Source organism: Balaenoptera borealis (assembly GCF_965194805.1).
Source record: "Balaenoptera borealis genome assembly, chromosome: 2".
NCBI lineage: Eukaryota > Metazoa > Chordata > Mammalia > Artiodactyla > Balaenopteridae > Balaenoptera > Balaenoptera borealis.
In genome coordinates, this window is record NC_138867.1 from 148606427 (window position 1) to 148632735 (window position 26309).

General features: G+C 38.0%; 1 long non-coding RNA gene across 1 annotated transcript in view; it reads right to left on the bottom strand.

Moving 5' to 3' along the window:
• The window catches only part of LOC309622727, a 428773-nt gene that overhangs the window by 84861 nt on the left and 317603 nt on the right, over positions 1–26309 (bottom strand). The window contains exons 6-7 of the long non-coding RNA XR_014241076.1: positions 11788–13102; positions 2312–2395 (exon numbers count right to left, since the gene is read on the bottom strand). This is a non-coding gene — a long non-coding RNA (uncharacterized lncRNA). The remainder of the gene's footprint in view (positions 1–2311; positions 2396–11787; positions 13103–26309) is intronic.

Below are 26309 nucleotides of genomic sequence, written 5' to 3' on the forward strand. Positions count from 1 at the left end.
GCATCTTCAAACATCAGCCTGGCTGACTTTTGAAGGAAATCATCAAGAGGATGTGACCTCCAGTTGACCCTTGATCTGGACCCAGGAAATGGAGGCTCCTCACCCCCTCCTGTGTCCTTGGAATGTATGTTTTGCCCACTCTTCCCAAGTGGGAACTGTTTTCAAGGACACAGCCTTATGAGAGCAATGTGTTGTTGAGACCATCTGGACGATATACGTGAATGAATCCCGTTAGGGCTTCTACATGAACTTAAGATTCTGGTGGGTGGGTGCGGAGGTCTCATTTTGCAGCTGCCCAAGACAAGCTTTGTATGTAAGTTCCCTTGCTCATTGAAACTGCCACCTACCAATCTGGAGTGGTCTGCCTCTTTCTCTGGTCTCTCCTTGCCCTCCATGTATGCGGGCCAGTTTGCAAATCACCACTAATAATCTACTGAATTCAGAACCTACTATCAGTAAATAAAGCAAAAACTGAAACCACAATCTGGCAGTTTTTTTCTGCAAAAGGATGCTATTTCCCTCTCATTTGAAATATGCTAACCATAGAGTATTCCATTGATGTCTCCAATTTCACAAGTCTTCAAAGATCTTGGATTTTATTTTTAACCTTTTTCCCAGTTTCAACTGAGTGTTTGTTTCAGTCAGCATTAATGGGTATGCCATGCTGATTTCAGAGAAGTGGAATGAAAATTTAAGACTTTTATTTCCAAAAACTCAATTATTTTGGATGTTATGAGAAACTGAAGGCTCAAACATTTCTAATCTTTTTTTAAAATAAATTTATTTATTTTATTTATTTATTTTGGGCTGTATTGGGTCTGTTGCTGTGCGCAGGCTTTCTCTAGTTGCGGTGAGCAGGGGCTACTCTTCGTTGTGGTGTGCGGGCTTTTCATTGTGGTGGCTTCTCTTGTTGCGGAGCATGGGCTCTAGGTGTGCAGGTTTCAGTAGTTGTGGCACCCAGGCTCAGTAGTTGTGGCTCGCGGGCTCCAGAGTGCAGGCTCAGTAGTTGTAGCGCAGGGGCTTAGTTGCTCCACAGCACGTGGGATCTTCCCGGACCAGGGTTTGAACCCATGTCCCCTGCACTGGCAGGCGGATTCTTAACCACTGCGCCACCAGGGAAGCCCTCAAACATTTCTAATCTTAATAAGAAGTTCCCAAAAGAACTTTTTAATAAAAACAGTTGTTCCAAGAAGTGATGGTGTGTATACAAAAACACATACTCACATACCTATATACATACATAAGACAGGCATTTATATATATACACACAAGGTATTTATATAGTCAAATAAATATAGGAAATACTGAGTTAGACAAGGCTAAATAGGCCTTATAATTGTCAATTTCTCAGAGCCTTTAACACGCAAATATGATTATGAATTTCCAAAGTGGAATAGAGTACTCAGCATTTCCAATTTTATTTGACCCTCAAGTCCTTGTCATCTGCTCTCATCTTGTAGAAGCATTGTTCTACAGAGCAAAGTATAGAAAATGCTTTCCTAGAGAGAGTAATTAAAATTCTAATTCAAGAATTTTAAAATTGTTGGGACTTCCCTGGTAGCGCAGTGGTTAAGAATCCGCCTGCCAATGCAGGGGACACGGATTCGAGCCCTGGTCCAGGAAGATCCCACATGCCACGGAGCAACTAAGCCCGTGCGCCACAACTACTGAGCCTGCGCTCCAGAGCCTGCAAGCCGCAACTACTGAGCCCATGTGCCACAACTACTGAAGCCCGCGCACCTAGAGCCCATGCTCCGCAACAAGAGAAGCCACCACAATGAGAAGCCTGCGCACCACAACGAAGAGTAGTCCCCGTTCGCCACAACTAGAGAGAAAGCCGGTGCACAGCAATGAAGACTCAACACAGCCAAAATTACTTACTTACTTAATTAATTAATTAAAAAAAAAGAATTTTAAAACTGTAGAACCAGAAGAAATCTCAAGAGATCATCTCACTCGGTCTCCTGACGAGATGTCACAAACTCAAATGCAGGACTAAAGCACACTGAAAAGAATATATCCAACACAGAGGAGAAACTAATGACTTAGCTTCAGCTTTAATGCAGAATCAATGTCCCAGATTATTTAATTTTCCAAAAGAAGCCAGAAACTCAGAGTTTGCATTAAAACTTTCCATGTTTAGATATTTGTAACTATTTCAAAATGATGTTTTTCAAACACTACACAGACTAAATAAAAATACCTGTAGGCCATATTTAATACACAATCCACCAGTTTTCAATCTGATTTAAACTACCTAGTATAGGTATTTGTCTATTCCGTTTTTCAAAATTTGTATTTAGTGACTCACCTAACGCTGCTGCATTTGTAACCATCTTTGATTTACTTTCCTTTATGGTCCCCTGTGAATCCTCCAGTTTGGCAAATCTTTCAACTGGAAGGTATAAATAACATCAAAATGGTCAAAATTTCCTTTGCATATAACATTAAGAAAGGGCCAGGTAATGTGCTAGGGTAGATGTCCTCCAAGATAAGCTCCATTCCATTGAAAGATCCACTTACTGCCATACATTCTATAATGTTCTATTCTACTCAAATAGAGATATCTAAACTAACTCAATAAAGACTATTTCACTTGGAAAAATAACAAAAATTTTCAAAGGGAAACTTGTCTATAACTCCTGTAAACAATAACTTTAATATCATTAGGACCTAGGCATTTATCAGTTACAAAGTAGGTGAAGAAAAATGAGCAGCACAGATAAGAGCATAGGCTCTGGAGTCAAATAAGCCTGTGTTAGAATCGCAGCCCATTTCTTACTGGCCAGCTGATTTTTAACACGGCATCCTCCCAGACTCTTGGCATCTTTGTGTCCTAGGTTAAAATGAAGAAAATAATAGTACCTGCTTTAACAGGTTGCTGACAGTTCTAATTATATAACATGCTTAAAGTAATAAAGTTATAGCAATTGAAAAGAGATCAGTGGTTATCAGATTGTTTAGTTGGGATGTGTGACTATTATGGGATAACCTGAAGAAATTTCTTTGCAATGATGGAACTCTGTATCTTGATTGTGATAATGGTTACATGAATAGATGCATATGGTAAAATTTCATAAAACTGTATACCAAAAAATGCATGTAAAACCGATGTAATCTGAATATGGTCTGGATTCAAGTTAATAGTTTACTAATGTCAGTTTCCTGGTTTTGACAATGTACTATGGTTATGTAAGCCATTATACTGAGGGAAACTGGGTGATGGATACAGAAGAACTCGCTATATTATTTTACAACTTCTAATGAGTCAAACTATTTCAAAATTAAAAGTCTAAAGAAAAACAAATTAAAAAAAAGCTTGCTAAGAGGATTGTATGTGAGAGTGTGCAAAGAACTTGGCACAATATCTGGCACATTATAAATGCTCTCTAGATGGTAGATATCATTTTTTAATTATAAAGTCTTGGAACTGAAACTTAAGAATAATGAAAATGGAATATATACCACTGTGAAATGAGATAAAATTTATCAGTTATCTAAGGAGGTAACTCAAATTGAATTTTGAATATTAAGACCAATAAAAGGGCAAAAGATGAAGTGATAATAACTCATCAGCTTCAAACTCATTTCTCATTGCCCACCTACCAACATTTCAGTCACTTGACATTATACCCAGGAATCACTAACACATCACTGAAATTATGCAGTCCTTTAAAGGACTGCATAATTTACTGTAATGACACAGTAAACTTTTCTATCTCTATGCACTTTCATACTAATGATGCTTTAAATACTTACAGCTTACTAATAGCTATAACACATTATAAATAGTTTATAACATAATCACCTGTTTTAATTAATAGTAGGGCTTAAGCAGTAGGGAAAACTTAATTTTGATAAATCTTTATAGACAAGTTAAACTGACTTTCTGGTCAGTATAATGTTCCCTCCTCTTGAAGTAAACTCTGAAAATAATTAGAACATTAACGTACATGAATCTTTACTTTCTTCTTTCCAGATGTACAGCTGCTTAAGAAATACAGTTTGATGTTCTAGTTTTTATGAAGAATTATGAAAAACATGTTCTAATCACTCTTTAATTGATACATGTCTAAAATGATCTATAACCATACAAATATTCTGATTAAGGTATAATAAAAATAGCATGTGATTTGAGGTCAGATAGCATGGGCTGTTATTGATACATTTATTCAGCAGATTTTATTGAGCTCATACTATGTGCCAGTCATTTTTCTAGGCACTAGGCATACAGCAGGAAGCAAGACAAAGTCTCTACCCTTATGGGGCTTACATTCTAGTAGGGAAGACAGACAAACAAATGGCATACAAACAGAATAGAGTATTTCCTGTTATAAAGGAGAATTACATAGATCCATAATAAAAAGTGGGGGGTGATGGAGAGAGGGGGGACTACAATATGTAGTGATTAGGGAAGGCTTCTTCAAGGAGAAAGCATTTGAACGCCAGAAGTGAATGAAGATGAGGAAGTAAAGCCATTTCAAGCCCCAACAGAAGAGTATTCCTGGAAGACGGAGCAGCCAGCACAAATGTTCTCAAGAGGGTCAGGCTTGGTGGGTCTAAGGGACAAGAGATAACCATCGTAACTAGACTAAATTAGCCATGCAGAAGATGAGGTAGGCAAGAGAGCAAGAGATAGGTTCATGGGATATGGGTGTTACTGAGTGTGATTGGAAGTCTCTAGGAAGTTTGAGTGAGTGTGTGTGTCATCCTCTGACTTAGATTTTTAAGTTCAAACTCACTGCTGGATGGGGAACTAACAGTAGGTGGGACGGAATGAACAGGGAGGCCTAGCTTAGCAATACTCTTCCCGGTGAGACGTGATGATGTTCCTTCCCAGCACTGTGAACATGTTGCTTGGCCTCTCTGCCTTCAGCTCCCTCACCCACAGACTGTGAGCTCTAAGTGAGCTGTTTTTACATGTAACTTAAATTCTGCATGGAAAGTGAAACGAGCTTGGATGGCTGACCACAGATTCTGCATCTGAAATAAACATCAGGTTCCAGTTCTACCCTAGGCAAAACTAAGGGCTATCTTTCACAGAATTTATTTCATAGGTACTGTATAAATTTTGGAAACGATCCCCAAATATAAAGAACAACATAAAAATTCTGCAGCAAGTCTACCATGTAAGAATGATGATCCTGATTATGTTGCGTTTTTCCCCCACCCACACATAACCTTTTTGGAAAACTGCTTTTTTCCTCAGAAACATTTACTATACTTCAAATCATTAAATATTCTTCAAACGTATGAACTTTTGATTTATTTGCATAAGTCCCTACCATGGTACATTTCACCTGTTTCCAGGCCTACGTAACTATAAATGACGCTATGATCAACATGCTAATATGTAAATCTTTGCATGCAGAGTTGGTCGTTTCCCTAGCGTAAACTCTTAAAAGTAGAGTTTCTCAACAGTCAAAAACTGTATGAAAATTTAATGCATTTAACATATGCTGCCAAATTTCCTGCCAGAAACTTATTCCAATTACCCTTTAGACAAGTGCCCAGTAATATTTTTGAGTCCTCTAGGGCTTTTTTTGAAATCTCTACAGTCCTCTTTATCACTAATCTTACAGGGCTTCTTGTATCTACTGCAATTTCTATCTCTGTCTGTTCCTCTTGGGAGTCCTTGCTCCAGACTTCTGCTGTTCATCCAGATCTAACCCCACATAAGTCTACACACTCAAAGCCTCCCAAGGTGGGTCATAGCACACACTGTTGACTCCCTACATAACTGCCTTTTCACCGTCTCCCTGGCTAATAGTGACATGCTCTTGTCTGGGTATCAGATTGCCAGCAATGTACTTGAGGAAAGTAGGCTTCTCTTCCAACCCTGAGGGTGGAGGGTGAATATTTATTTTTCTCATCCATTGCTAGGGGATAAATCTCTTTTTTTTTTTTCTAATTCCATTGCCTTTGCCACTAATTAGCAGCATGTGAACTATGTCTAGTGAATAAAGCATAAGGGGAGATATGCTGGGGGCTTCTGGAACAACAATCTATCATTCCCAGATAAAAGGAAAGAAGTAGTTCTCAAGTTGCCCTAGTTCTCTCCTGCTTCCTACTTTTGAACAGAAATGTGATACATGGACATTTGGCAGCCATTCTGCAGCCATTAGTTGTTTCAGGATGAAAAACAAAAAACAGGTCAAGGATAGTAGAGCAAAAGGACAGAAAGTGGCTGGCTTCTGGACATTACTCAGGCACTGAACAAATCTTGAAGACCATCTGTATTTAATAATTGACATTTATTGAAGTAAGGCTCCGAATGTTCCACAGAGACTGCGAGATAGAGGCTCTGTCTTTTTTGATGGTTACTATTCAAAGGAATGGCTCCTAGGTTCTGAAGGAAGACATTCTTGGGTTGTAAAACTGGCAGGAGACTGGGAAAAGATTTATATCTCTAAGGGGCTGAGAGAGATTTTATAGTTGCAAGTTTTCTAAAGTAAATACTCTAAGGAAAGGAATCTCAGGGGCCTATAGTCAGAAAGAAAACTGTCTATGTTTAGTGATGGTGAGAAGAACACTGAAGCCATCTTTGTCAGTGAACACGCTGCTTCTCCCTCAGTTACCCTAATCACTCCCCACTCTGAAAACCTGTGCTAAGGAATTAAGTGAGCCTCTTATGACCTTGCAGAAAATTCCTAAATTGGCCAGTTAGTTTCTATCCTTTGCAACTAAAGCCCCTCTGATGAATCAAGATTGCATTCCTTACGTTTCTCTTTTTTTGGAAATTAGGAAATGAAATTACATTTTCCACTGAGAGCAAATTATAATAGATCAGATATAGTGGGGGAAAAAAGGTACTGAGCTTGGAGACCTGAGATATGGATTCTAGTTTCAGTTTGGTTACTGTATGTTTGAGGTCTGATGCTCGTTTTTCTCAACCTGACAAATGAGAAGGTTGGACCAGATGGTCTTTGAGGTCCCTTCCAAATCTGACTTTCCAAAACTCTGTGATAATTTTGACCAGTTAAACAAATGCACCTTTAGAAATGTAAAACCAAAAGATCATTTCTTTATTCTAAGATTTTCATTAGCTGGAAAGAATAAAAATAACTATGCCCAAACTGTCCATGGTTTAGCAGAAGCAAAATCACAGTCAGAATTTCAAACAGCAGGTTTTGATTAGAAGGAGTTCAAAGTAGTCATAATTTACTTGCTCTTCAAAGAAGCTCTTAGCATAGACCTGCACAAATTACCAACATAAAGTGGTTGGCAGGTACAAGGTAAAAGACAAGAACCATATTGAGTAGATAAAGAATTATCTCAGACACTGGATGATACTTTAGAACAGTAACTTGGGAAAGGAGGAATACGACAAACTGAGCGTCATAGAAAAAGTTCATTTTTCCAGCGATCTGAAAGCAGCAATCCAGAGCAATGAAATAAAATGAGCACGTCTCACCACATGGGGCAGCTCAAGTTGTAGTCTCCACAAAAGAAGGATAAATGGAATGTGTCACAGGGGATTAGGTGTTTAAGGGAGTAGAAAGTTCTTATAACAGCTGCTACTTGTGATAGATTTCAAGAATGGAATATTACTCAGCCATAAAAAGAAATGAAATGGAGGTATTTGTAATGAGGTGGATGGAGTTAGAGTCTGTCATACAGAGTGAAGTAAGTCAGAAAGAGAAAAACAAATACAGTATGCTAACACATATATACGGAATCTAAGGAAAAAAAAAAAAAAAGGCCATGAAGAACCTAGTGGCAAGACGGGAATAAAGACACAGACCTACTAGAGAATGGACTTGAGGATATGGGGAGGGGGTGGGGTGAGATGTGACAGGGTAAGAGAGTGTCATGGACATATATACACTACCAAATGTAAAATAGATAGCTAGTGGGAAGCAGCCGCATAGCACAGGGAGATCAGCTGGTGCTTTGGGACCACCTAGAGGGGTGGGATGGGGAGGGTGGGAGGGAGGGAGATGCAAGAGGGAAGAGAAATGGGAACATATTGTATATGTATAACTGATTCACTTTGTTATAAAGCAGAAGCTAACACACCATTGTAAGGCAATTATACTTCAATAAAGATGTTTAAAAAAAAAAAAAAAAGAATGCTTTTGAAATGAGTAGATAAGGTACTGAAATTCTTGCATTCTGCCTGGGCTCGATCCTTTGGGAAAGGGAGTAGCGTAAGAAACAAGCGCTGAAATTTGTTGCTGGAAAATGCTGAACATAATTTTAAATATAACATTTGTCTCATTGGAATCATAATTCATGCTCATTTTAGGAAAACTGCAAAAGAAATATATACAAAAAAAATTAAGAAAACATATTTCCATTACTCATCTAGACACAACTCTACTTCTTCATTTTCCCTGGAACAAAATCTCAGCTATTCCAACAGGGGAATTATTGCTTTCATTACTAGCCACATACCTAGAAGGAGCGTGTTCAAATTGGAGGAATAAAGAGAGATGGGTTGTTGCCTTTCTATCTCTCTCCCTCTAACTACAGATATAATTACATAGATATTACTTAAAGAGCCTAGGAATGTTGAGGGCATAACTTGGTTTGCCCAAGCTACTAGGTTAGGCTACCGGGAAACTACCTACTTCTACTAGTAAAACTAGCTTTCCTATAAGCCTGGCATCCCTTCTTGGGCAAAGACAGCAAAGGATTCCTATATATTAGGTTTCCCTCCAAAGAGAATTATCAAGGTATAATTCCCTGCATTTAATCCCTTAGGTTCTCCTCCTACATGCCAGCATTACTGGGTCATGGTTCATGGTGAGTAATGCATATTCAAGTACAGATACTGCCTCTGTCAGCACCTACTACCTCTAAGCCCCACCCACTCAGGGAAGCAAGTGTTTTAGCACGTAGCTCCATCCTTATCCTCCTGCTATCTGCATACCACTTGAAGAGGATTTAGAAACGCTGTATGGCTCCCAAATGCAGGATAGGTCATCTTTCTAGTCTGGATAATAGGGGAACAGACCACACTGAATGGCAATGAAATACTCTGTCAAAGGCACTAGTAAGGATTTCCATGGGGTGCTATAGCCTTAGCCAAAAAAAACCACTGGGCTTTTCATTTAAAGTCAGGTGTTATTCCCTTGGATAGAGGCAGAGCCAATCACTTACACATATTTTAAAAGCACTACTGACCAACTCAATACTTTAAACATTTAATTCTTTTCTACTGGGTGGGCAGTTCAAGCTGTGCAGCCAACACCAACTAGTTTTTGCATTACTTCAAGCAAAGGCAACAAAAGAAACAAAACTCATTACCTTTGAGCATTCAAACCCTGACAATACACCACATAAATCATCACTTCAAAAGAACATGTTAACGATGACTTGACTTCCCCATACTAAGCAGCTAAGGAAGCATTACAAAGTATGTTGATTGGTTGGTTTTGCCAGGGGCAACCTATCCTTTTAAAGGGGTGTCCAAGATATTGGAACTTGTCATTTACTGATACTATCTGTGCACAAGCTGTATGCTGGGACTAGATGTTGGAAAACACGGCATTCAGAAAGAAAGAGGGCTTGAAGTGGCTTTCTGCAGACTTCTGAGAAAAGGTCTCAGGATTCCCTCTCTTATTTCTCAATCCATCTGAGAAAGTTAGGATAGAACCCTGAGGTGAAGTATGGAAATGAAAATAATTCTGAGGAATTTTCTAGAAATTTCCACAATCCAAAAATTTCTTTCTCAAAATTTTAATGGAGCAGAAAGTTTTCCCAAAGTTCCATGAGTTAGCCTTTATTTGCAGGTCTTAAGCAACTTTGGATAAATGGTTAAAAATCTGAAAGAGATATATATTGCCAATCAATGTAAACAACTGATGGCTGTTGACTGATGATTAAGTTGTGTCATTGATACTATAATGGCATATTACTCTGTGATGTGATATAGGTTGTAACAAGATGCACCCACGGTAGCTAGGACCAGTGATGTACCAAATATGTGGGTGTTCCTAATTCTCTCAGTTGAAAATACAAACTGACGCAACCCTTCTAGGAACAATATAGGCCCTTTGTTTTGTTATCTCTATTTTAAAGAAAGGAGAGGACTATCATGAAGTAGATAAATTATGCTAAGAATCAAGTATAACCTCCTTATCCTCTTTTGGAAGATTCTACATGAACTGGACTTGCCTATCTCTCGAGTCTCTTATCCTATGACCATAGCCTCAAAACTTAAGTCTCTTCTGACTTTGCTCACTTTCCTCTACAAGAAATTTTCTTCCTTCACCCAGTCATCACAGAGGTAACTCTTTCTTACTTGGGCTTCAGCTCAAATGTTAGCTTTTGAAATGTTCTTAACTGACCAATCTAAGGTAACTTTATACCCCAGGTAAAGCTTTATGTTTTTCATGGTTCTTACTCCTATCTGAAATTATCTAGATTACTTGCTTATTGTCTTTCTGTCACTATAACAATATAGATTGGATTGGGGATAGGAAACTTGTATATCATGTTTATTGTTAGATTCCTATTTTCTATAAGAATGTCTAGAATATTTGTTAAGGAATTACTGAATGCAGAGTATAGTGGTTTTCCAAGGAAGAAAAATTAAAGAAAGATGTTGTTTCTTCAGTATTGGTATGTGCCTCGTACTTGGAACATATCATGAACATTTTCTTAGAACAGGGTGCAAAAGACAACTTAATCAAATGCTGATCACTATAATGAAAAAGATGTTAAAGTACCTCCACTGTCTTTAGTGCATTATTGCTACTCATGTGGCATGAATAAAACCAAAGGCATATGTAGTATATTTTTACATTTTTCAGTGGGGGTTGTATATCTTTTTTGACAACTGGCTCCCAGCACTTAATTTAATGCTATACTGAGGTATGTTTTAGCATTTTTGTACTCATCTATTTCTAATCAAATTAAACCAAGTCTATACCTTATCAGCCAAATGCTACACTGACCCAAAGTTTAAATTCCTGCTGGAATCTCTCTGGGAAGGTGGTCTAGGTTTCAGCATGGTTTTCAACTTCTCTTCAACATTAACCTGTTATTCTTATTCTGAGATGTAACCCTTGGCCATTCTTACAAAAGACATGACCCTTTTTTCATACTAGGTCCAGTAATAAATTTGGGAGCTCCATCAAGCCTAGGAATGAGTTGTGAAAATAAATACCAGAGTTTATGATTATCTTTTCGAAAACAATATTATCCTCCAACCTCCTAAAGAGATTTCCTGGAAAATAATTTAAACATTGATAAGTGAAATGATTAACCTAGTCCCACTAGGTTACTGCTAGCTTGTTTGGAATCTGGATGCTTTATTATTGCTTTCAGCCGATTTAATACCAACTGTCTATTTGTTGTCAATGTCAATGTCTTTAAAACTCCTTGACTGGGTCCCTAATGGAAAGACATTAGATGATAAGGCAAGTGATTTCTCTACCTTCCTTTTGGTGTCTGACATCATTAATGTGATTAATGAGGTGACCAGGGAACCAAAGTCACTTGTCACCATTAGATTGCTAATACAATAGCCAAAGCTCAAAGGTGAGGAAGGAATGAGAAAAAAGTCTTCTCTTATCTCTGTTCTCTACTTTATCAAGGAGACAAACAACCTACCTTGTGTGAACCTCTTTGTAATAGTAAACATTTTGTAATAGAAAATGCTAAGAAAATGAAAAACGTGTTTATTTGGTTCCAAATTATTTGTGATGACTGAAAAATAATTATTTTACCTTTAAAGATTAAGAATCCATTCTAGATGATTGAATAATGACTATACAATAGAAAAGAAATCGCTGGATCAGTGCCTTTAAAAAGGAGTAAGAGGAAAGGTAGACTCACCAATGGAAGTGATTGGCTCATGTTGATATAAAGTCCAGCAGAAGCTCTTGCTTCAGGCACAGCTAACTCTGTCTTCCTCCTCCTGTCCCCCTCTTCCTCTCTTCACCATTTCCCCCTTCTCCCTCCATTTTTCTGCTATAATTTTCTCTGTTGTTTTCAAAATCCTGGAAAATAAAAGAGAGAGAGAGAGATTAAGAGAGAGAACTTCTTTTCTCTCATTGTAGTAAAATCCCAAAATTGATACAAACCTGGTTTGGACTACTTACTCAGTCTTAGAGGATGAGAATATGTATATTGATGTGTTCATACAAGCCCAGACCTGGAGCAGGGGAAAGTAGTTCACCCAAATGTGAAACATACAAGAGTGGGAAATTGTGATGCTTTTTTACACATAAAAGGAAAAATCAATCCTGAGCAACCAAACAATAAAAATAAACTATCTATCTACCATAGAAGGAACAAATGGTTTTTAAAGAGAAACTGGGTTTGCATTTGGTCATACAAACTTTTTTCTGCAGAGTTATATGGACTGATGGGCATTCTCGTGCATGGCTGGTGGGAGTGTAAACTTTAGAATTTTCCTGAAGAGCAAATTGGAAACACTTTAAATATGAATATACATCTTAAATATGAATATACACCATTCTAGAAATTTATACTAAAGGAACAATAATAAATCATCACAAAAATGTGACTAAAGTGATGTTTCTCTCATTGTATATATGACAACAAAGAATTGGCAGCAACCTAAATGTCAAAAAATAGGGGAGATTAAAAAAAAGCATGGAAAGTACTATTTTAAAATTTATGTGTTTGTCTGTTATTTATTTATTTATATAATCTGAAAAGATATATACCAAAAGACTAGGAATATCAGGAGGGTTGAAATATGGGTGATTTTTCCTGCCTTCTTTTTGCTAATCTCTATTTACTAATTTTCCCCCAATGGGTATAAACATGTATTAACTGTGTAATGTTTGTGTTCTGAGAAGAGAGCAGCTTGAACACAGATTCCTGATTCACTCTAAATACCTTTTCTAAATAATACCATATTGGGATGGGAGGCTGGTGAGCAGGACATATAACACTTCAAAGATGTCTTTAGGGACCAAGAATCAGCTGTAAACTATTCTCTTTCGTGATCTAAGCCAAGGGATCAGACCCAAGGGAAAGGGCTTACCTGTGTTTGGGGTCTCCAATGATGACTCAGGTTTCTTTCTTTCTTGAAGGAAATCAGCAAGCAGAAGCCTGGGCTTCTCCTCCAGAACGACTGCACCTGTCCACTTGCTGCATGTGGTCCTACTGACCCAGAGGCCTGGAAGAAATTACACAGAGGAGAAAAATGCCCTGTCCCTGAAGTGGGGAACGGACTGCCACTTGTACCCCATTTTCACATGATATTTTAAAATTAATTCCAGATGAAATAAGTTTTTAAATGCAAAATACATAATGGTTAAAACATTACAAGAAATTTAAGAAGAGTATTTGTATAACCTTGCATTATACAAGATTATCCTAGGCAAGATAGGAGACCTAAAAGCCTTATGTAATATTTCATTATGTAAAAATTAAACACCTTTCATGGCAAATATACCATAAGCAGAATTAAAGAGAAATGAGAAACTGAGGAAAATATTTTCAATGCCTATGTCAGATAAAGGGTTAATATTCCTTGTATTAAAAGATCTCCAGAAATAATTAAGAAAAAAGGAAGTAACTGAAGGAAAAATGGATGAAAAGGCAAAGACAGAAGAAGAAATTCTAATGGCCAATAAATACACAAAAATTCTCTTAACTTCTCTAGGGTTTAAAGGAATGCAAGTGAAAGCAACAAGATGTCATTTTTTCATTAATCTCATACAGAAATAATAATATAGTGAGAATAAAGCACTGATGAAAAAACAGGGATACATAACCTCTGATAGGAAATAATTTGTGAATTGCAATGACCTCTTGGATTGACCTATTAATCTCGATTTGGAAATCTATCCATTAGAAATAAAAACCCCGTGTTCTATGAACAAAGATGTCTATTGCAACTCTATTTTATAGTAGCAGAATAAAAGAAAAAATAAAGGGACACCAAAAGGGAAATGGTTGGATAAATCACAGTACATCTACTCCATGCAACAGTCCACAGCTGTCAAAATGACTCGGCCAATGACTCTCCAAGTGTGGCCCTTGGACCAGCAGCCTCAGCATCACCCAGGAACTTGATAGAAAAGCATGTTCTCTGGCCCCATGCCAGGCCTACTGAATTAGAATCTGTGAGGATGGGGCCCAGTAATCTGTGTCTTAAGTTATCCATGTGTTTCTGATACATGGTTAGATCTACATCACTTGTCTTGAGAAGTCTATTCATATTGTTAAATGAGAAAATTAAATTTCAGAGTAATATATATATATATATATACTTTTTTTTTTTAAACTTTGGGTTTATTGATTGATTCATTGATTGATTGATTGCTGCGCCGGGTCTTCGCTTCTGTGCGAGGGCCCTCTCCAGCTGCGGCAAGCGGGGGCCACTCTTCATCGCGGTGTGCGGGCCCCTCACTATCGCCACCTCCCTTGTTGCGGAGCACAGGCTCCAGACGCGCAGGCTCAGTAATTGTGGCTCACGGGCCCAGTCGCTCCGCGGCATGCGGGATCCTCCCAGACCAGGGCTCGAACCCGCGTCCCCCGCACTGGCAGGCAGACCCTCAACCACTGCGCCACCAGAGTAATATATTTAATGTGATGCATTTTTCTAAAAACAAACATCTATAAAGCATACACTTTTTTGATATGTACTCATACTTCTGTATGTGAAAGCATAAAGTTGTGCCAATAACATTTTTTAAGGTAGGAAAGGAGTAGGGAAAGAGAAAGAAGCTCTCTCTTCATGTATCTTTGCTTCTTTTTTCACTGGAAACAGTGAGCATATATTACTTTCCTAATTAAAAAAAAAAAAAAGACATTTAAATAATAAGTTAAAGAAAAAATGGTCTTTGAGCCTAGATTTTCACCTGACCTAGATCAAATAGACTCTAAGCTATGTGGACATCAATTGGTTAGATCTTCCTTTCACCAACCCTTAACTGGCCTTAAGACCTAGCTAGGGATGGCTCTGGCATAATCCTTTACTAAGCAAACTATTAAATAGGTAGGCGGCTCAGAGCAAGGATTCTTGGATTTTGCATGAAGGGGCTCAAAAGCACAATTTCTCTGGATTATTTTCTCCAAACTGCCTTTATAGTTAAAGTTAAGACCCATCCATTGGATCCTCTGAAAAGGTTACGGTCACTGTAAGTAAACTATATAGATGTCAACAGCTATAACACAAGTCTATGCACAGTTTACTGAATTTAAAAATTTTGTCGACTGGTAGTTTATTCCAATCCTTCTTTCCATTGCATTTTAAATGTTAAGTGTGGAGAAACAATGGTTTCTTCTTTAAAGCCTTAATCATTGATTGAAATACCATTTTTAAAGTCAAATTAAGTTAAATGTTGAGTTATTACATTTTTTTGGCTAAGATTTTCCCTTCAAGGACAAAATACTCCAGTGCTATCATTGGAGATTGGTTTTAGCTATATCTGAAGTTTGTTAGAAAATACATGTGTTTGCAAAGCTCTAGCAAGTCATAAGTACATGATTGTTGGATCCAAAAGTTACATCCCAGGAAGTCACAAAAGTTAACAACATGGGCCAGAATAAACATGGAGATTAGGTAAATTTAACTTGTGATGTTGACTTCCTCCTTTTAATTACTTAGCTCTTGAATATAGTCAATAGTCTGATGAGCTCTGATTATGGAGAACTCAGCTAAAAATATACTGAATTAATAATCACCTGCAATGTGACATTTAAAATTCTACGATTTTAGTTCTCCTATCCACCCATTCTTCTTCCATGTGACAACTTTAGGGTTATAACTGAAATGAATCTCTAATGACTAATGCCCCAGTGATTTGATTTTTGCACATTGCTGGAAAATTAAGAAGAATGTTTACTTGCCCTTTAAAAACCTATATTCCACTGAAAGGAACCTAGATTTAAAATTCTCACAAGCCTGAAAGAAATAATTTCATAATCTAATATGTTATGGTGGTCTAAATGAGAATTTTCCAGCTCAGTCTCATAAAAAGAAGCCTTTTGCCACTAGACTTAAAAAAGATTAGACATACAATTTAATTAAGTTAACAAAGTCCACTGTAATTCCTTAGACGTGAATCTCTTTTAATCTTCCAAGTTTATTGGCTTCATTACTGTTGCAAAGAATTTCTAACCCACGATTAAATCTATGCCTTTCTGCAGAGCCATTCAGCGTCCTGAGAAAAACCCAACTAATTTGATTACATGCTTTGGTTCTCAACAGATCCCAAATAGAGAAAATCCTTTCTGCCTTTTATTTAAAATGTTTGCTCTGCATTAACATATTTCACTAGTATAAGTAAATAAGCTTTTTTTCCTTCAACCAAGTATTCGAGAACCTACTATGTGCCAGTGCTTGCGAAGCACTTCAAGTGCATAAGGAAAATCAAGACAAGGATTTGACATAAGTAGCTTACATTACAGTGAAGATCTCTCTCTAAAAGGATTCCTTAAATATTTTTTGCTAACTCAATATTTATTACTTAATCAGATGCTTGATTTAACACCCATGCTATTTGCTACCCTATTAATAACTGATTAATGCATTTTACTATTTTGCTCTAAATGTTTTACTACCCTCCAAGGGAAATATTTGGACATTTCCCTTCACTGAGGCCAGATTATCACTGGCACCCAACCAAGGAACAGACCCTATGTTCCTTCCAAAATTATTTGACTTTATTTCCATAACATAACACCCTTTCTTTTATCAAAGAGTGCCTGAAATGCTGGAACTGAGGAGAATATTTTTATTTAAATATTAGAAATTTGTACCTGCATAACTTAAAGCACCATACCTTACCCTGAAAGGATTTATATGTTGTGCTGAGAGAGTGTATCAATTTTATTTGTGGTGTTAACGGAAGTTCAAATTGTTAAATTAGATTCAGATAACATATTCATGGTTTGCATTAACAAGAAAATAAGCAGACAGTTGAACAGATTCAGAAACTATGCATGTTTAAAGCAATGAGCATTTTAAGTGTGAAGAGAAAAATAATGTAGTTTTAGTAAATAGTCTTTCTACTTTAAAGTCTCAACCATGGCCATGGGACTTCTGTTCTCATTAAATCTTAGTTTTTTCTTAGTCCTAAAAAGACTTTTCAGTAGAGGGAGGAAGAAATCCAGTTTTGAAGAATTCATGTTACTGAAATCGCCATGGTCAGACTCTACAGGTGAGAGAATGTAGTCCCTCCTACAAAGTTCGTCCTGTTAACCAGAGGAAGGACACAACCTTGGGGCTGAAAGAGTTCAGATTCACTACTCAAAACTGATACTAAATTTCCCACGTTTGTAGTAGGTGATTATCCAAAAGATACTTCTATGCCTTTGCAACAACAAACTTTTTAAAGTTTGATGCTATTCAGTAGGACTTTTCCTGGAAATTTTAACTAAAAAGTACTTTAAACTTCACACTAGAATTCTTAGAAGGGTGATTTATAGAACCCACACTGGGGTTTTCCATTAGAACTGTAACTAAAAATAAATAAATAAGAGCTGCCATCTCCAACCAATGGTTAGGAATGAAGGTGCTGGATTTGATATCCTGGGCTTGATTTCCAGCTGTGTAATCTTGCACACATTACTTTCTCTAATCTTGCTAAGCCTCAGATTCTTCACAGGTAAAATGAGGATAAAAGTAGTGCCCATCACAAAAGGCTCTTTGTGAAGATTAAATGTAATAAGGTGTTTATCAGTACAATGCCCTGCACATAGTTCCCATTCTATAAATTCATGATTCAACAAATAAATATGTGTTACTCTGGTCATTTTCAATATTTTTACTCTCTATTATTTTCCTTAATAGACTTTAAGGGGTAATGATGTTACTGTTATTTTCAAAGAACCAGATTAGTATTTATTTATCTTCTCTAGAATTTTTAAAATTTTTGCCTTCTTTTTCATAAATAACATCTTTTATTTCTATTTGTCTCTTCTTGCTTTTTCTTTTAAGTTTTTTTTTTAAATTTTATTTATTTTTAGCTGTGTTGGGTCTTCGTTGCTGCATGCAGGCTTTCTCTCATTGCAGTGAGCGGGAGATATTCTTTGCTGCAGTGTGCAGGCTTCTCATTGCAGTGGCTTCTCCTGTTGTGGAGCACGGGCTCTAGGCACACGGGCCTCAGTAGTTGCAGCACGTGGGCTCAGTAATTGTGGCAAGTGGGCTCTAGGGTGCATGGGCTTCAGTAGCTGTGGTGCGCGGGCTCAGTAGTTGTGGCACACGGGCTTAGTTGCTCCGCAGCATGTGGGATCTTCCTGGAGCAGGGATTGAACCCATGTCCCCTGCATTGGCAGGCGGATTCTCAACCACTGCACCACCAGGGAAGTCCCTCTTCTTGCTTTATTTTTCTTTTTTCTAACTTCTTAATTCTTTTATTTTTTGCTTTCTCTCCTAAGGTAAGCATTAGGACTCTGATTACAACTTGTACTATAGCCTGTAGGTTTGTATGTGATGTGTCTCATTAAATTGCTTTCTAAAGAATTTGCAATATTCACTGTCTTCTCTTGGATTCGAGAATAATCTGGGAGTGAATTTCTTAGTTTCCATGTAGTTGAGATTCTTTTTGATCATCTGTTAATTTTTGGATTACTCTATTTGACAATACCTTTTAATTTAGAGTCATCTTTACAAAAAAGAGATTTCTGTCCTAACCGTTAGTTAAAAATTCATTATCATCTAAGGGAATTTGTTTTTATTTAATAATTCTGATAGCCCTTTAAGAATTCCCAAGAAAAATTTCACAGTTTCTGTAGCCTCAATACTGAGAAGCATGCAACAATGAGTAAAAGCAAAAGAAAGTCCATATTTAAATGTCTGGGCATTCAATTTATTTTGCTTTATTATAAATCTTAAATATCTAGTAGGAATCAAGATGGAGAGAATTTAAAGTATTCCCACTTGCTTATACACTTTACTCTTCTCAGTTTTAATAAAAAGCCTTTATAATATATAAAGGCTTTTTATTAGAAGCCAGTCCAGGGAATTTTCTGGAAGTAAAATTAATAAGAAGTCAAGCATCAAAGCACAGTGTTAAACATAAAATGAAGCCAACAGACTGGGTGCAAGGAGTATGTAGATGATGAAAGTCAAGCCTATGTTTAAAAAAATAATAAGTACACCATCTGAGCCATATGTATGATCCACCAAGATAAGGAAACCCTATCACTGTTGTATCTCCACCTCAAGGAGAAAAGAAACCCCAGGAACAAGTGGTTTAAATTCCGAGACATAGCCAACAACTCTAAATGCAGAGACTTCCACATTAGTTCTAGAAGTTTATAATCTAATCCTCAGTCCCAGGAAAACAAAACATTTTACCCTGGATCTAGAGTACTATCCAGTTTTATGCAGGGTTATAGAAAGAAAAGACTATTTCCACAGCTTTAGGCAAGTGGTTCTCACTGACCCTTAGTTTCCTCATCTGCCGAATAGCTACCAGGTGGCAAGAGCCCTGATTATATAATCTGTATGTTTATTTTTAGCTCTAGCATTTTAAAATTCTACAGGCAGGTTAACATGTGTCTATTCTAAGCATTAAAAATGTATGAAGAAATTCCAGTCACAAATAGCAGGGCTATAGAACTTACTAAAATAGTTTTGATCAAATATACAACACCCTGAAGTATTACTTGATAAGACTAGTTTTGAACTAATCCTATCATTGATAAATTAAGTGTTCAGGTATGAAGATTAATCATGTCAAGTTATTTCATGATGAAGAAATTTTATTTACCCAAAAGAATAAGAAGAAAGTGGCCCCTGCTTGCTGCAACTAGAGAAAGCCCGCAAGCAGTGGTGAAGACCCAGTGCAGCCAAAAATAAATAAATAAAATAAATTTATTTTTAAAAAAAGAAAGTAAACTTTTGAGTACTTTAAATGGGCTGAGAAATACGTGCTAAGCGTTTTACACGTGCCAAATACCTGGAAATCATGAAAATAAAAATTGTGGACTATCAGTCTAGAGCAGATGTTGCTGGTTCCCTGCCCATATCCCTCTGGTCTTGTTACTTCAGTTTGCTCCTGTACAAATACCAACTGCCAGAATCTGCATCTCTTCGCCCACAAGCCTTTGAAGACTTGGAAGGCTGCCACACCTTGCACCCAGCAGACCTGCGGTGGGGGGAACTAACACCTCTACCCCAGGGAGCAGTCTAAACCAAGGGCTGAATGGAGTTGCTTGGTAAATGCCCAGCTTGCTCACCCCACAGGCAAGGTGTGTGTTTTACACCATTTTTTCAGAACTTCCCAGAGGTGTTAAGATCTAGTTACCAATAGCAGTGGCTGCATTGATAGTTCTTTGCACACTGGCTACCCCACCTTCCTTGTGTCTCTTCCCCACTCCCCTACTCATGTTTCCTGCACCTGCCAAGCTAACTACTTGCACTCAAGTCCTTCTATTGTCTCAAGATCTGCTCCTGGGGGGACCCAAACTAAGACTGACTACGAGAAACAGATTGATCTCATTGTGCAAGTAAATCTTCAAGTCAGTTACAATTTTGTCCTTCACCACCCCACTTAAATATACAGTCATGCTCTTTGCCCCAAATTAGGAACAAACTGGGCAGGAGTCTTGGGTATGCAATCAAGAAAGCAATACCCACTTCCAAAAGAAAAACAAATACAGAGGTGAAACTGGATACCCACCCTGGGAGCAAAGAACATGACAGAAACCTTTTGCTCAAATGAAGATATTATAGGATGGGGGGACGGAAGGAAGAGGATTAGCCCTTTGATTACCATTTTCCCTACTCTCAGGAGAATTTTGATGATAAAGATTTAGATAAGCATATTTTAGCAGGGTAGACATGAGTTAAGGGTTCATTCTGCTGAACACTAGTTCTGAGTCTGAAAGCAAAATTGTGGCAGGGACACATCATGGATATAACCTGTACCTAACACAGTAGTTGGAACATAGTAGGAGATCACTATGTATCTGTAAATGTAGAGTGAGAACCAAGATGGATCAGGCAAGCCTTAAAGACTAAGAAAGAGGAAGTTAATCCACTATAACTAGCTCAAGACTAGTTAGAAGAAAAACTAAAACGCCATCCCGTTTCAGCTTACCAAGTTAGGAAGGAAGCCTGCTTGATCAAAAACTCCACATGTCCTGTTTTTTAGGAGCTTGGAGATAATGATAGAAAGGGGGGTGGACATTCTCCAAAAGGAAGAAAGGGAAACGTCCATCATCCCAATGATGTTTTCATTATAGAGTCCAAACCAAAGCCAAACTTAAAATGTTATATTCAGAATGACTAAAGAATTAATTACTGTTGTAATATCTCAGTTCTCATGTGTTAAAGTCAAAATTATACCTTCCCAAATGTCTATTTTCATATCTCTGAATCACTCATGAACACACTGTAGGTTACAGGCATGCTACTTTTACCTGACCATTGTGGAGCCCTTCATATTAATAGACCTGATCTTAGGTAAAAATATTCTGATGGAGACAAAAGAAATTTAACATTTGACTGATCCTAGCCTTCTTACATCACCTCCAGTTATAAAGAATTTGCTCATTCTCTTTCTCTTCCTTCTTCTCTGCTCTCTTGAAAACCTGGTCCCCAGGATATTATCATCCTGAATTTGGAGAACAGGTATAGTGATATCTGGTTGGAGGAATGAGGATGCTTCCAAACACAATGGACACATGGTTTGGGGCTTGGTAAGACAGGAAATAAAGGGAGAGAATGAAACATTCAGGGATACTATGGTAAATTTAAAAATGAGAGAGGAAGGGGGATTTTATAAAGCATTGTTGAATTACAGAGCTGTGATTCAAATATAAACCACTAAAATACTTGTCTGGAAGTGTAAGTTTAAAGTATAGTATGGTATAGTAGAGTAGAGTATAGTTTAGTATAGTATAGTATTGTCTGAAATACTATAGCTTAAGCTGCCTCTAGGCTAAGCTGCCTCTTCTACCCTCTTTCTATCCTGAAACTATATACAATAATGTTGCTGGGTCCCCAGAGCACTAGCAGGACAGCTTTGAAATAATTTATTAGAAAAGCAAGTCACCAAAGAGGCATTAAACTATCATCTTTCCATCAACCACAATATCCTTCTGTCTTTAAAAGACAGATGTTCAAAGAGTGAAAATGTGCCTATTTTATCTGGGAAAAAGTGGGAATTTTATTTCAACTTCCTGTGTATCATTAGGTTGCTGGAAATCATGGAAACCTAAATTACATATGCAACCACTTCATGCACTGAGACCTCTTGTAAGAAGAAAGCAGCAATATAATCAGTCAGCTCAAATCATCCTCAACATTAACAAGGTGGCTGTAGAGCCATTTTAAGAAATGACTTTCTGCTCCTATTAGTAGACTGATTATACTCTAGCTTTTGTTCCAGAAGCATATCACCAAACTAGTCTCCCAAAATGTGTATAAAAATGATACATTTTCCTTGCCAGTGTTTATATTCAAGTCAAAGTTTCTTTAGAAAAAAACAGGAATACAAAAAAATTTGAAACCATGGCAGTTTGCATCTCTCCAACAAAAGCAATCATCAAGGCAAATATTTATTGTTTGAGTTGTTGAACATAGATGTGTGGACAGAAGTTTAATGTCCATGCAATCTGTTTCCAGTGCATTAGCTATCACATTACAAATGACAAACAAGATTCTTTCATGTTTAAAATGTGTCGCACATGCTCAGAATCAATCTTGATCAACAGACTGTGGTATAATTTGGCAGTTCAGAGATAAGAAGATTATGGACACATTTCAGTTAAAAAATAAATTCAAAGAAGACAACTTGTATGCATGATGTATCTAAAAATGCTTCCAAAAGACATTTAGGAATCTAAGTCAACTCTGAACAGAGAGTCTTGGTCTATTTTGTCAAACAATATAATGTAGAAGAATTACTTATGGAGAAGCTACAGACAACTTTCCACTTTTTATACAACAAATTCCTGAAGTATATTCAAAAGCTGAATGTGAAAAAATAAAACGATCTGTGTGGAACCTTAGCTCTACTACTTACTAGTTAAAAGAATTTAAATTATTTAATGTCTCTAATTCATACATTTATACATTCAACACATATTTATTGTGCTCCTGTTACATGTCAGACACTGCTCTAGGGTTTGAAAATACAGAAGTTAACAAAAGAGGTTACAATCTCTGCCTTCACACTTTGAAATGAGAGAGGCAAAACAGACTGAGGACAAATATATATTAGAACATGATAATGTTAGAAAGAAAAATAAAATAAAAGAATGGGATACGAACTATTGGAGGGGTATTACACAGGTATTTGACAGATATTTTAGAGAGGGACAGGTAAGATGTCACCAAGAAGATGACCTTGATGATAATCTGAAGAAAGTGAGGGAACAAGTGTGGATATCCATGGAAAGAAACAGCATTTCATGAGTGGCAAGTGCAAAGGCCCTGAGGCAAGACTATGCCTGACAAGAAAAGATAGCAAAAGACAGCAAAAGCAGAGAAATGAAGGGTAGAGTGTCAGAAGAGGAAGTCAAGAAGTAAAGGGGGTCAGAGCTGGGGAACAGACCTGTTAGTTCATAGCAAGGACCCTAGAGAGAATAAAAAGCTATTAGAGGATTTTGAGAAAAGAAATGATATCACCTGCCTTACATTTGACAGGAATAATAACAATTCTTCCTCATAAGTTTACTGTAAAAATTAAGATAGGTACTTCCCTGGTGGCGCAGTGGTTAAGAATCCGCCTGCCAATGCAGGGGACATGGGTTCAAGCCCTGGTCCGGGAAGATCCCACATGCCGTGGAGCAACTAAGCCCGTGTGCCACAACTACTGAGCCTGCACTCTAGAGCCCGCGAGCCACAACTACTGAGCCTGCATGCCACAACTACTGAAGCCTGTGCACCTAGAGCCCATGCTCCGCAACAAGAGAAGCCACAGCAATGAGAAGCCCACACACCACAACAAGAGTAGGCCCTGCTAACCACAACTACAGAAAGCCTGCGCGCACCAATGAAGACCCAACACAGCCACAAAAAAAAAGTCTCCCTTTTAAAAATAAAAATTAAAAATTAAAAAAAAAGCCCTCTTCTCGAAAAAATTTTTTAAAAAATTAACTAAGATAATTGACATAAAATGCTTCCCACAGTACATAGCAAAAGGTAAACATAAAATGTTAGCTGCTATAATTATTTTTGTTATTCAGACAGGGATTAGGAAAACATAATAAAAAATGAAAGCCATTGCATGGGTTAGACTTCTTATTTTTTATTTTGTCTTTATCCTTAAAAAACTCAGAATAACAATCCAAGGAGGGAAAGAAGAATAATGAAGAGATGCTCTGGTTCAAAGATCAAGTGAAGATAATTTCTGATACATTTAAGTGCCTTTTTAAAAAAATGGAAGAAAAAACTTAGAGTACAAAACAGAAGGATATTAAATTTTCCAGGTAAATCTCTCAATGCTCTAAGCACAGAAATAATTGGAAATCTATTTGAAGCAATTTGAATTGATGTTTCTTCCAACTTAGGGCCAGGAAAGAAGCATCAAAACTGTTGGGATGACTTTTGGCAAAGAGCTATACATAGTAAATAGAAAGAATTTATCGTAAATAGATTCCAAGAAAGCTACTAATAGGCCTCCCTGCTGTCTGAGCAAGATTACTGAAACAAAATAAAGCAAAGCAAAAGGTATTATTGCCTACTTAAGCAGTCTGGCATAAAAATTATTACAGTAGCTGAACTGGAGAAACAATAAACAGATCATGCTTAAAACATCATGAGAGGCAAAGTACATTTTTCTCTCTCCTAGTATATCATGACAGGTGTACAATAGGCATAAATGATATAAATATTGGAGAAGGATTTATGATTTGAACTCCCAGAGAACCTTCAAAGTGCAGAATCTCATTTCATACACAGCCCAAGGAACAGTATATTGTTATCTTTCATTTTTATATCATTTTATGTATTTCATTCCTTTAAAAAGCATTTGATTACCTATTTTGTGCAAGGAGCTGTGAAAAATAGAAAATTGTGTAACACATGGTCCTTGTCATCCAAGAAACCCGCGTTATAGCAAAGGGACACAAGGCATAGTGTCTATTTCACTGAACATAAGACACCATCAACTGGAGTTAAATCAAAATAATAATTTTATAGGAAAAAAGAAAATCAATAAATATACATAGAGTTTTTAAGATAAACCCAATATCAGAAACATTAAAATTTGAAAGAAATACATATCTTAATATACAAAATCAGGTATATAAATATCTACACTAAAAGGAAGCATAAGTGTCAAAGATGGTTTTTGAAATAACAGGATGTTATAGGCGCACAAAGGAAAAAGTATTACCACTGGGTGAGAGAGGTTAGCAAAATCCAGATGATGTTAGCATTTCAGCTGGGCTTTAAAAAAAGCAATGGGGGGGGGGTCTGGGCAAGATGGCAGAAGAGTAAGACACGGAAATCACCTTCCTTCCCACAGATACAGTAGAAATACATCTACACGTGGAACTGCTCCTACAGAACACCTACTGAACGCTGGAAGAAGACGTCAGACCTCCCAAAAGGAAAGAAACTCCCCACATACTCGGGTAGGGCAAAAGAAAAAGAAATAACAGAGACAAAAGAATAGGGACGGGACCTGCACCTCTGGGAGGGAGCTGTGAAGGAGGAAAGGTTTCCACACACTAGAAGCCCCTTCACGGGCGGAGACTGCGGGTGGCAGAGGGGGGAAGCTTCGGAGCCACGGAGGAGAGCGCAGCCACAGGGGTGCGGAGGGCAAAGCGGAGAGATTCCCGCACGGAGGAGCGGTACCGACCAGCACTCACCAGCCCGAGAGGCTTGTCTGCTCCCCCGCCGGGGCGGGCGGGGCTGGGAGCTGAGGCTCGGGCTTCGGTCGGATCGCAGGGAGAGGACTGGGGTTGGTGGCGTGAACACAGCCTGAAGGGGTTAGCGCACCACAGCTTGCTGGGAGGGAGACCAGGAAAAAGTGTGCAGCTGCCGAAGAGGCAAGAGACTTTTTCTTGCCACTTTGTTTCCTGGTGTGGGAAGAGAGGGGATTAAGAGCGCCGCTTAAAGGAGCTCCAGAGACGGGCGCGAGCCGCGGCTATCAGCGCGGACACCAGAGATGGGCATGAAACTCTAAGGCTGCTGCTGCCGCCACCAAGAAGCCTGTGAGCAAGCACAGGTTACTCTCCACACCGCCCCTCCCGGGAGCCTGTGCAGCCCGCCACGGCCAGGCTCCTGTGATCCAGGGACAAATTCCCCGGGAGAACGCACGGTGCGCCTCAGGCTGGTGAAACGTCAGGCTGGCCTCTGCCGCCGCAGGCTTGCCCCGCATCCGTACCCTGCCCTGCCCCGGGCCTGAGTGAGCCAGAGCCCCCGAATCAGCTGTTCCTTTAACCCCGTCGTGTCTGAGCGAAGAACAGAC